The sequence below is a fragment of the Ascaphus truei genome (genome assembly GCF_040206685.1).
Source record: "Ascaphus truei isolate aAscTru1 chromosome 15 unlocalized genomic scaffold, aAscTru1.hap1 SUPER_15_unloc_1, whole genome shotgun sequence".
NCBI lineage: Eukaryota > Metazoa > Chordata > Amphibia > Anura > Ascaphidae > Ascaphus > Ascaphus truei.
In genome coordinates this window covers 405,268-414,873 of record NW_027453854.1, presented here as the reverse complement: position 1 = coordinate 414,873, position 9,606 = coordinate 405,268, and positions in this window count along the sequence as shown.

Sequence of the window (9,606 nt, the reverse complement as noted above, 5' to 3'; positions counted from 1 at the left end):
AGGAAGGTCTAGGAGCTCTGAAAATGAACGTGCGCGTCTTTCACTCTTCCCGAGGGACTTAGAAGAATTTTGTGATATTTTTTATTAAAATGGTGTATAAGGGTATATATATAAATATATTTTATGCACTGTATATGAGCTTGCGATTTCTAAGTCTGTGGTTCCGAAAGGGGGTAACCAGGCTCACTAATAAAGGTCATGCCACTTGGCTGCCAGAATGCCCTGCTTCAGCACAGACCAGAAAGGCATTGTGATAAGCGTATCCCCGGTATAGTCAGGGGTTAATGGGAGTCGTCCCCGTCCCCCCAGTATACGGCCAGAACCATGGACCCGGTACTTGTGGTTCGGACTGTCTCCAACCAGCCATAATGTTGTGAGAGTGAAATTATGTCTAAGTCCAGCTTTGGTACATTAGAAGCAACTCTGAAACTTAACCTAAGTGTTTTTCGAAGCTACTTTTTGGCTAACTTCTTATAGGAAGGTCTAGGAGCTCTGAAAATGAACGTGCGCGTCTTTCACTCTTCCCGAGGGACTTAGAAGAATTTTGTGATATTTTTTTATTAAAATGGTGTATAAGGGTATATATATAAATATATTTTATGCACTGTATATGAGCTGGCGATTTCAAAGTCTGTGGTTCCGAAAGGGGGTAACCAGGCTCACTAATAAAGGTCAAGCCACTTGGCTGCCAGAATTCCCTGCTTCAGCACAGACCAGAAAGGCATTGTGATAAGCGTATCCCCGGTATAGTCAGGGGTTAATGGGAGTCGTCCCCGTCCCCCCAGTATACGCCCAGAACCATGGACCCGGTACTTGTGGTTCGGACGGTCTCCAACCAGCCATAATGTTGTGAGAGTGAAATTATGTCTAAGTCCAGCTTTGGTACATTAGAAGCAACTCTGAAACTTAACCTAAGCGTTTTTCGAAGCTACTTTTTGGCTAACTTCTTATAGGAAGGTCTAGGAGCTCTGAAAATGAACGTGCGCGTCTTTCACTCTTCCCGAGGGACTTAGAAGAATTTTGTGATATTTTTTATTAAAATGGTGTATAAGGGTATTTATATAAATATATTTTATGCACTGTATATGAGCTGGCGATTTCTAAGTCTGTGGTTCCGAGAGGGGGTAACCAGGCTCACTAATAAAGGTCAAGCCACTTGGCTGCCAGAATGCCCTGCTTCAGCACAGACCAGAAAGGCATTGTGATAAGCGTATCCCCGGTATAGTCAGGGGTTAATGGGAGTCGTCCCCGTCCCCCCAGTATACGGCCAGAACCATGGACCCGGTACTTGTGGTTCGGACTGTCTCCAACCAGCCATAATGTTGTGAGAGTGAAATTATGTCTAAGTCCAGCTTTGGTACATTAGAAGCAACTCTGAAACTTAACCTAAGTGTTTTTCGAAGCTACTTTTTGGCTAACTTCTTATAGGAAGGTCTAGGAGCTCTGAAAATGAACGTGCGCGTCTTTCACTCTTCCCGAGGGACTTAGAAGAATTTTGTGATATTTTTTATTAAAATGGTGTATAAGGGTATATATATAAAAATATTTTATGCACTGTATATGAGCTGGCGATTTCTAAGTCTGTGGTTCCGAGAGGGGGTAACCAGGCTCACTAATAAAGGTCAAGCCACTTGGCTGCCAGAATTCCCTGCTTCAGCACAGACCAGAAAGGCATTGTGATAAGCGTATCCCCGGTATAGTCAGGGGTTAATGGGAGTCGTCCCCGTCCCCCCAGTATACGGCCAGAACCATGGACCCGGTACTTGTGGTTCGGACTGTCTCCAACCAGCCATAATGTTGTGAGAGTGAAATTATGTCTAAGTCCAGCTTTGGTACATTAGAAGCAACTCTGAAACTTAACCTAAGTGTTTTTCGAAGCTACTTTTTGGCTAACTTCTTATAGGAAGGTCTAGGAGCTCTGAAAATGAACGTGCGCGTCTTTCACTCTTCCCGAGGGACTTAGAAGAATTTTGTGATATTTTTTATTAAAATGGTGTATAAGGGTATATATATAAATATATTTTATGCACTGTATATGAGCTGGCGATTTCTAAGTCTGTGGTTCCGAGAGGGGGTAACCAGGCTCACTAATAAAGGTCAAGCCACTTGGCTGCCAGAATGCCCTGCTTCAGCACAGACCAGAAAGGCATTGTGATAAGCGTATCCCCGGTATAGTCAGGGGTTAATTGGAGTCGTCCCCGTCCCCCCAGTATACGGCCAGAACCATGGACCCGGTACTTGTGGTTCGGACTGTCTCCAACCAGTCATAATGTTGTGAGAGTGAAATTATGTCTAAGTCCAGCTTTGGTACATTAGAAGCAACTCTGAAACTTAACCTAAGCGTTTTTCGAAGCTACTTTTTGGCTAACTTCTTATAGGAAGGTCTAGGAGCTCTGAAAATGAACGTGCGCGTCTTTCACTCTTCCCGAGGGACTTAGAAGAATTTTGTGATATTTTTTATTAAAATGGTGTATAAGGGTATATATATAAATATATTTTATGCACTGTATATGAGCTGGCGATTTCTAAGTCTGTGGTTCCGAAAGGGGGTAACCAGGCTCACTAATAAAGGTCAAGCCACTTGGCTGCCAGAATGCCCTGCTTCAGCACAGACCAGAAAGGCATTGTGATAAGCGTATCCCCGGTATAGTCAGGGGTTAATGGGAGTCGTCCCCGTCCCCCCAGTATACGGCCAGAACCATGGACCCGGTACTTGTGGTTCGGACTGTCTCCAACCAGCCATAATGTTGTGAGAGTGAAATTATGTCTAAGTCCAGCTTTGGTACATTAGAAGCAACTCTGAAACTTAACCTAAGCGTTTTTCGAAGCTACTTTTTGGCTAACTTCTTATAGGAAGGTCTAGGAGCTCTGAAAATGAACGTGCGCGTCTTTCACTCTTCCCGAGGGACTTAGAAGAATTTTGTGATATTTTTTATTAAAATGGTGTATAAGGGTATATATATAAATATATTTTATGCACTGTATATGAGCTGGCGATTTCTAAGTCTGTGGTTCCGAGAGGGGGTAACCAGGCTCACTAATAAAGTTCAAGCCACTTGGCTGCCAGAATTCCCTGCTTCAGCACAGACCAGAAAGGCATTGTGATAAGCGTATCCCCGGTATAGTCAGGGGTTAATGGGAGTCGTCCCCGTCCCCCCAGTATACGCCCAGAACCATGGACCCGGTACTTGTGGTTCGGACTGTCTCCAACCAGCCATAATGTTGTGAGAGTGAAATTATGTCTAAGTCCAGCTTTGGTACATTAGAAGCAACTCTGAAACTTAACCTAAGCGTTTTTCGAAGCTACTTTTTGGCTAACTTCTTATAGGAAGGTCTAGGAGCTCTGAAAATGAACGTGTGCGTCTTTCACTCTTCCCGAGGGACTTAGAAGAATTTTGTGATATTTTTTATTAAAATTGTGTATAAGGGTATATATATAAATATATTTTATGCACTGTATATGAGCTGGCGATTTCTAAGTCTGTGGTTCCGAAAGGGGGTAACCAGGCTCACTAATAAAGGTCAAGCCACTTGGCTGCCAGAATGCCCTGCTTCAGCACAGACCAGAAAGGCATTGTGATAAGCGTATCCCCGGTATAGTCAGGGGTTAATGGGAGTCGTCCCCGTCCCCCCAGTATACGCCCAGAACCATGGACCCGGTACTTGTGGTTCGGACGGTCTCCAACCAGCCATAATGTTGTGAGAGTGAAATTATGTCTAAGTCCAGCTTTGGTACATTAGAAGCAACTCTGAAACTTAACCTAAGCGTTTTTCGAAGCTACTTTTTGGCTAACTTCTTATAGGAAGGTCTAGGAGCTCTGAAAATGAACGTGCGCGTCTTTCACTCTTCCCGAGGGACTTAGAAGAATTTTGTGATATTTTTTATTAAAATGGTGTATAAGGGTATATATATAAATATATTTTATGCACTGTATATGAGCTGGCGATTTCTAAGTCTGTGGTTCCGAGAGGGGGTAACCAGGCTCACTAATAAAGGTCAAGCCACTTGGCTGCCAGAATGCCCTGCTTCAGCACAGACCAGAAAGGCATTGTGATAAGCGTATCCCCGGTATAGTCAGGGGTTAATGGGAGTCGTCCCCGTCCCCCCAGTATACGGCCAGAACCATGGACCCGGTACTTGTGGTTCGGACTGTCTCCAACCAGCCATAATGTTGTGAGAGTGAAATTATGTCTAAGTCCAGCTTTGGTACATTAGAAGCAACTCTGAAACTTAACCTAAGCGTTTTTCGAAGCTACTTTTTGGCTAACTTCTTATAGGAAGGTCTAGGAGCTCTGAAAATGAACGTGTGCGTCTTTCACTCTTCCCGAGGGACTTAGAAGAATTTTGTGATATTTTTTATTAAAATTGTGTATAAGGGTATATATATAAATATATTTTATGCACTGTATATGAGCTGGCGATTTCTAAGTCTGTGGTTCCGAAAGGGGGTAACCAGGCTCACTAATAAAGGTCAAGCCACTTGGCTGCCAGAATGCCCTGCTTCAGCACAGACCAGAAAGGCATTGTGATAAGCGTATCCCCGGTATAGTCAGGGGTTAATGGGAGTCGTCCCCGTCCCCCCAGTATACGCCCAGAACCATGGACCCGGTACTTGTGGTTCGGACGGTCTCCAACCAGCCATAATGTTGTGAGAGTGAAATTATGTCTAAGTCCAGCTTTGGTACATTAGAAGCAACTCTGAAACTTAACCTAAGCGTTTTTCGAAGCTACTTTTTGGCTAACTTCTTATAGGAAGGTCTAGGAGCTCTGAAAATGAACGTGCGCGTCTTTCACTCTTCCCGAGGGACTTAGAAGAATTTTGTGATATTTTTTATTAAAATGGTGTATAAGGGTATATATATAAATATATTTTATGCACTGTATATGAGCTGGCGATTTCTAAGTCTGTGGTTCCGAGAGGGGGTAACCAGGCTCACTAATAAAGGTCAAGCCACTTGGCTGCCAGAATTCCCTGCTTCAGCACAGACCAGAAAGGCATTGTGATAAGCGTATCCCCGGTATAGTCAGGGGTTAATGGGAGTCGTCCCCGTCCCCCCAGTATACGCCCAGAACCATGGACCCGGTACTTGTGGTTCGGACTGTCTCCAACCAGCCATAATGTTGTGAGAGTGAAATTATGTTTAAGTCCAGCTTTGGTACATTAGAAGCAACTCTGAAACTTAACCTAAGCGTTTTTCGAAGCTACTTTTTGGCTAACTTCTTATAGGAAGGTCTAGGAGCTCTGAAAATGAACGTGCGCGTCTTTCACTCTTCCCGAGGGACTTAGAAGAATTTTGTGATATTTTTTATTAAAATGGTGTATAAGGGTATATATATAAATATATTTTATGCACTGTATATGAGCTGGCGATTTCTAAGTCTGTGGTTCCGAGAGGGGGTAACCAGGCTCACTAATAAAGGTCAAGCCACTTGGCTGCCAGAATGCCCTGCTTCAGCACAGACCAGAAAGGCATTGTGATAAGCGTATCCCCGGTATAGTCAGGGGTTAATGGGAGTCGTCCCCGTCCCCCCAGTATACGGCCAGAACCATGGACCCGGTACTTGTGGTTCGGACTGTCTCCAACCAGTCATAATGTTGTGAGAGTGAAATTATGTCTAAGTCCAGCTTTGGTACATTAGAAGCAACTCTGAAACTTAACCTAAGCGTTTTTCGAAGCTACTTTTTGGCTAACTTCTTATAGGAAGGTCTAGGAGCTCTGAAAATGAACGTGCGCGTCTTTCACTCTTCCCGAGGGACTTAGAAGAATTTTGTGATATTTTTTATTAAAATGGTGTATAAGGGTATATATATAAATATATTTTATGCACTGTATATGAGCTGGCGATTTCTAAGTCTGTGGTACCGAAAGGGGGTAACCAGGCTCACTAATAAAGGTCAAGCCACTTGGCTGCCAGAATGCCCTGCTTCAGCACAGACCAGAAAGGCATTGTGATAAGCGTATCCCCGGTATAGTCAGGGGTTAATGGGAGTCGTCCCCGTCCCCCCAGTATACGGCCAGAACCATGGACCCGGTACTTGTGGTTCGGACTGTCTCCAACCAGCCATAATGTTGTGAGAGTGAAATTATGTCTAAGTCCAGCTTTGGTACATTAGAAGCAACTCTGAAACTTAACCTAAGCGTTTTTCGAAGCTACTTTTTGGCTAACTTCTTATAGGAAGGTCTAGGAGCTCTGAAAATGAACGTGCGCGTCTTTCACTCTTCCCGAGGGACTTAGAAGAATTTTGTGATATTTTTTTATTAAAATGGTGTATAAGGGTATATATATAAATATATTTTATGCACTGTATATGAGCTGGCGATTTCTAAGTCTGTGGTTCCGAGAGGGGGTAACCAGGCTCACTAATAAAGTTCAAGCCACTTGGCTGCCAGAATTCCCTGCTTCAGCACAGACCAGAAAGGCATTGTGATAAGCGTATCCCCGGTATAGTCAGGGGTTAATGGGAGTCGTCCCCGTCCCCCCAGTATACGCCCAGAACCATGGACCCGGTACTTGTGGTTCGGACTGTCTCCAACCAGCCATAATGTTGTGAGAGTGAAATTATGTCTAAGTCCAGCTTTGGTACATTAGAAGCAACTCTGAAACTTAACCTAAGCGTTTTTCGAAGCTACTTTTTGGCTAACTTCTTATAGGAAGGTCTAGGAGCTCTGAAAATGAACGTGCGCGTCTTTCACTCTTCCCGAGGGACTTAGAAGAATTTTGTGATATTTTTTATTAAAATTGTGTATAAGGGTATATATATAAATATATTTTATGCACTGTATATGAGCTGGCGATTTCTAAGTCTGTGGTTCCGAAAGGGGGTAACCAGGCTCACTAATAAAGGTCAAGCCACTTGGCTGCCAGAATGCCCTGCTTCAGCACAGACCAGAAAGGCATTGTGATAAGCGTATCCCCGGTATAGTCAGGGTTTAATGGGAGTCGTCCCCGTCCCCCCAGTATACGGCCAGAACCATGGACCCGGTACTTGTGGTTCGGACTGTCTCCAACCAGCCATAATGTTGTGAGAGTGAAATTATGTCTAAGTCCAGCTTTGGTACATTAGAAGCAACTCTGAAACTTAACCTAAGCGTTTTTCGAAGCTACTTTTTGGCTAACTTCTTATAGGAAGGTCTAGGAGCTCTGAAAATGAACGTGCGCGTCTTTCACTCTTCCCGAGGGACTTAGAAGACTTTTGTGATATTTTTTATTAAAATGGTGTATAAGGGTATATATATAAATATATTTTATGCACTGTATATGAGCTGGCGATTTCTAAGTCTGTGGTTCCGAGAGGGGGTAACCAGGCTCACTAATAAAGGTCAAGCCACTTGGCTGCCAGAATGCCCTGCTTCAGCACAGACCAGAAAGGCATTGTGATAAGCGTATCCCCGGTATAGTCAGGGGTTAATTGGAGTCGTCCCCGTCCCCCCAGTATACGGCCAGAACCATGGACCCGGTACTTGTGGTTCGGACTGTCTCCAACCAGTCATAATGTTGTGAGAGTGAAATTATGTCTAAGTCCAGCTTTGGTACATTAGAAGCAACTCTGAAACTTAACCTAAGCGTTTTTCGAAGCTACTTTTTGGCTAACTTCTTATAGGAAGGTCTAGGAGCTCTGAAAATGAACGTGCGCGTCTTTCACTCTTCCCGAGGGACTTAGAAGAATTTTGTGATATTTTTTATTAAAATGGTGTATAAGGGTATATATATAAATATATTTTATGCACTGTATATGAGCTTGCGATTTCTAAGTCTGTGGTTCCGAAAGGGGGTAACCAGGCTCACTAATAAAGGTCATGCCACTTGGCTGCCAGAATGCCCTGCTTCAGCACAGACCAGAAAGGCATTGTGATAAGCGTATCCCCGGTATAGTCAGGGGTTAATGGGAGTCGTCCCCGTCCCCCCAGTATACGGCCAGAACCATGGACCCGGTACTTGTGGTTCGGACTGTCTCCAACCAGCCATAATGTTGTGAGAGTGAAATTATGTCTAAGTCCAGCTTTGGTACATTAGAAGCAACTCTGAAACTTAACCTAAGCGTTTTTCGAAGCTACTTTTTGGCTAACTTCTTATAGGAAGGTCTAGGAGCTCTGAAAATGAACGTGCGCGTCTTTCACTCTTCCCGAGGGACTTAGAAGAATTTTGTGATATTTTTTATTAAAATTGTGTATAAGGGTATATATATAAATATATTTTATGCACTGTATATGAGCTGGCGATTTCTAAGTCTGTGGTTCCGAAAGGGGGTAACCAGGCTCACTAATAAAGGTCAAGCCACTTGGCTGCCAGAATGCCCTGCTTCAGCACAGACCAGAAAGGCATTGTGATAAGCGTATCCCCGGTATAGTCAGGGTTTAATGGGAGTCGTCCCCGTCCCCCCAGTATACGGCCAGAACCATGGACCCGGTACTTGTGGTTCGGACTGTCTCCAACCAGCCATAATGTTGTGAGAGTGAAATTATGTCTAAGTCCAGCTTTGGTACATTAGAAGCAACTCTGAAACTTAACCTAAGCGTTTTTCGAAGCTACTTTTTGGCTAACTTCTTATAGGAAGGTCTAGGAGCTCTGAAAATGAACGTGCGCGTCTTTCACTCTTCCCGAGGGACTTAGAAGACTTTTGTGATATTTTTTATTAAAATGGTGTATAAGGGTATATATATAAATATATTTTATGCACTGTATATGAGCTGGCGATTTCTAAGTCTGTGGTTCCGAGAGGGGGTAACCAGGCTCACTAATAAAGGTCAAGCCACTTGGCTGCCAGAATGCCCTGCTTCAGCACAGACCAGAAAGGCATTGTGATAAGCGTATCCCCGGTATAGTCAGGGGTTAATTGGAGTCGTCCCCGTCCCCCCAGTATACGGCCAGAACCATGGACCCGGTACTTGTGGTTCGGACTGTCTCCAACCAGTCATAATGTTGTGAGAGTGAAATTATGTCTAAGTCCAGCTTTGGTACATTAGAAGCAACTCTGAAACTTAACCTAAGCGTTTTTCGAAGCTACTTTTTGGCTAACTTCTTATAGGAAGGTCTAGGAGCTCTGAAAATGAACGTGCGCGTCTTTCACTCTTCCCGAGGGACTTAGAAGAATTTTGTGATATTTTTTATTAAAATGGTGTATAAGGGTATATATATAAATATATTTTATGCACTGTATATGAGCTTGCGATTTCTAAGTCTGTGGTTCCGAAAGGGGGTAACCAGGCTCACTAATAAAGGTCATGCCACTTGGCTGCCAGAATGCCCTGCTTCAGCACAGACCAGAAAGGCATTGTGATAAGCGTATCCCCGGTATAGTCAGGGGTTAATGGGAGTCGTCCCCGTCCCCCCAGTATACGGCCAGAACCATGGACCCGGTACTTGTGGTTCGGACTGTCTCCAACCAGCCATAATGTTGTGAGAGTGAAATTATGTCTAAGTCCAGCTTTGGTACATTAGAAGCAACTCTGAAACTTAACCTAAGTGTTTTTCGAAGCTACTTTTTGGCTAACTTCTTATAGGAAGGTCTAGGAGCTCTGAAAATGAACGTGCGCGTCTTTCACTCTTCCCGAGGGACTTAGAAGAATTTTGTGATATTTTTTTATTAAAATGGTGTATAAGGG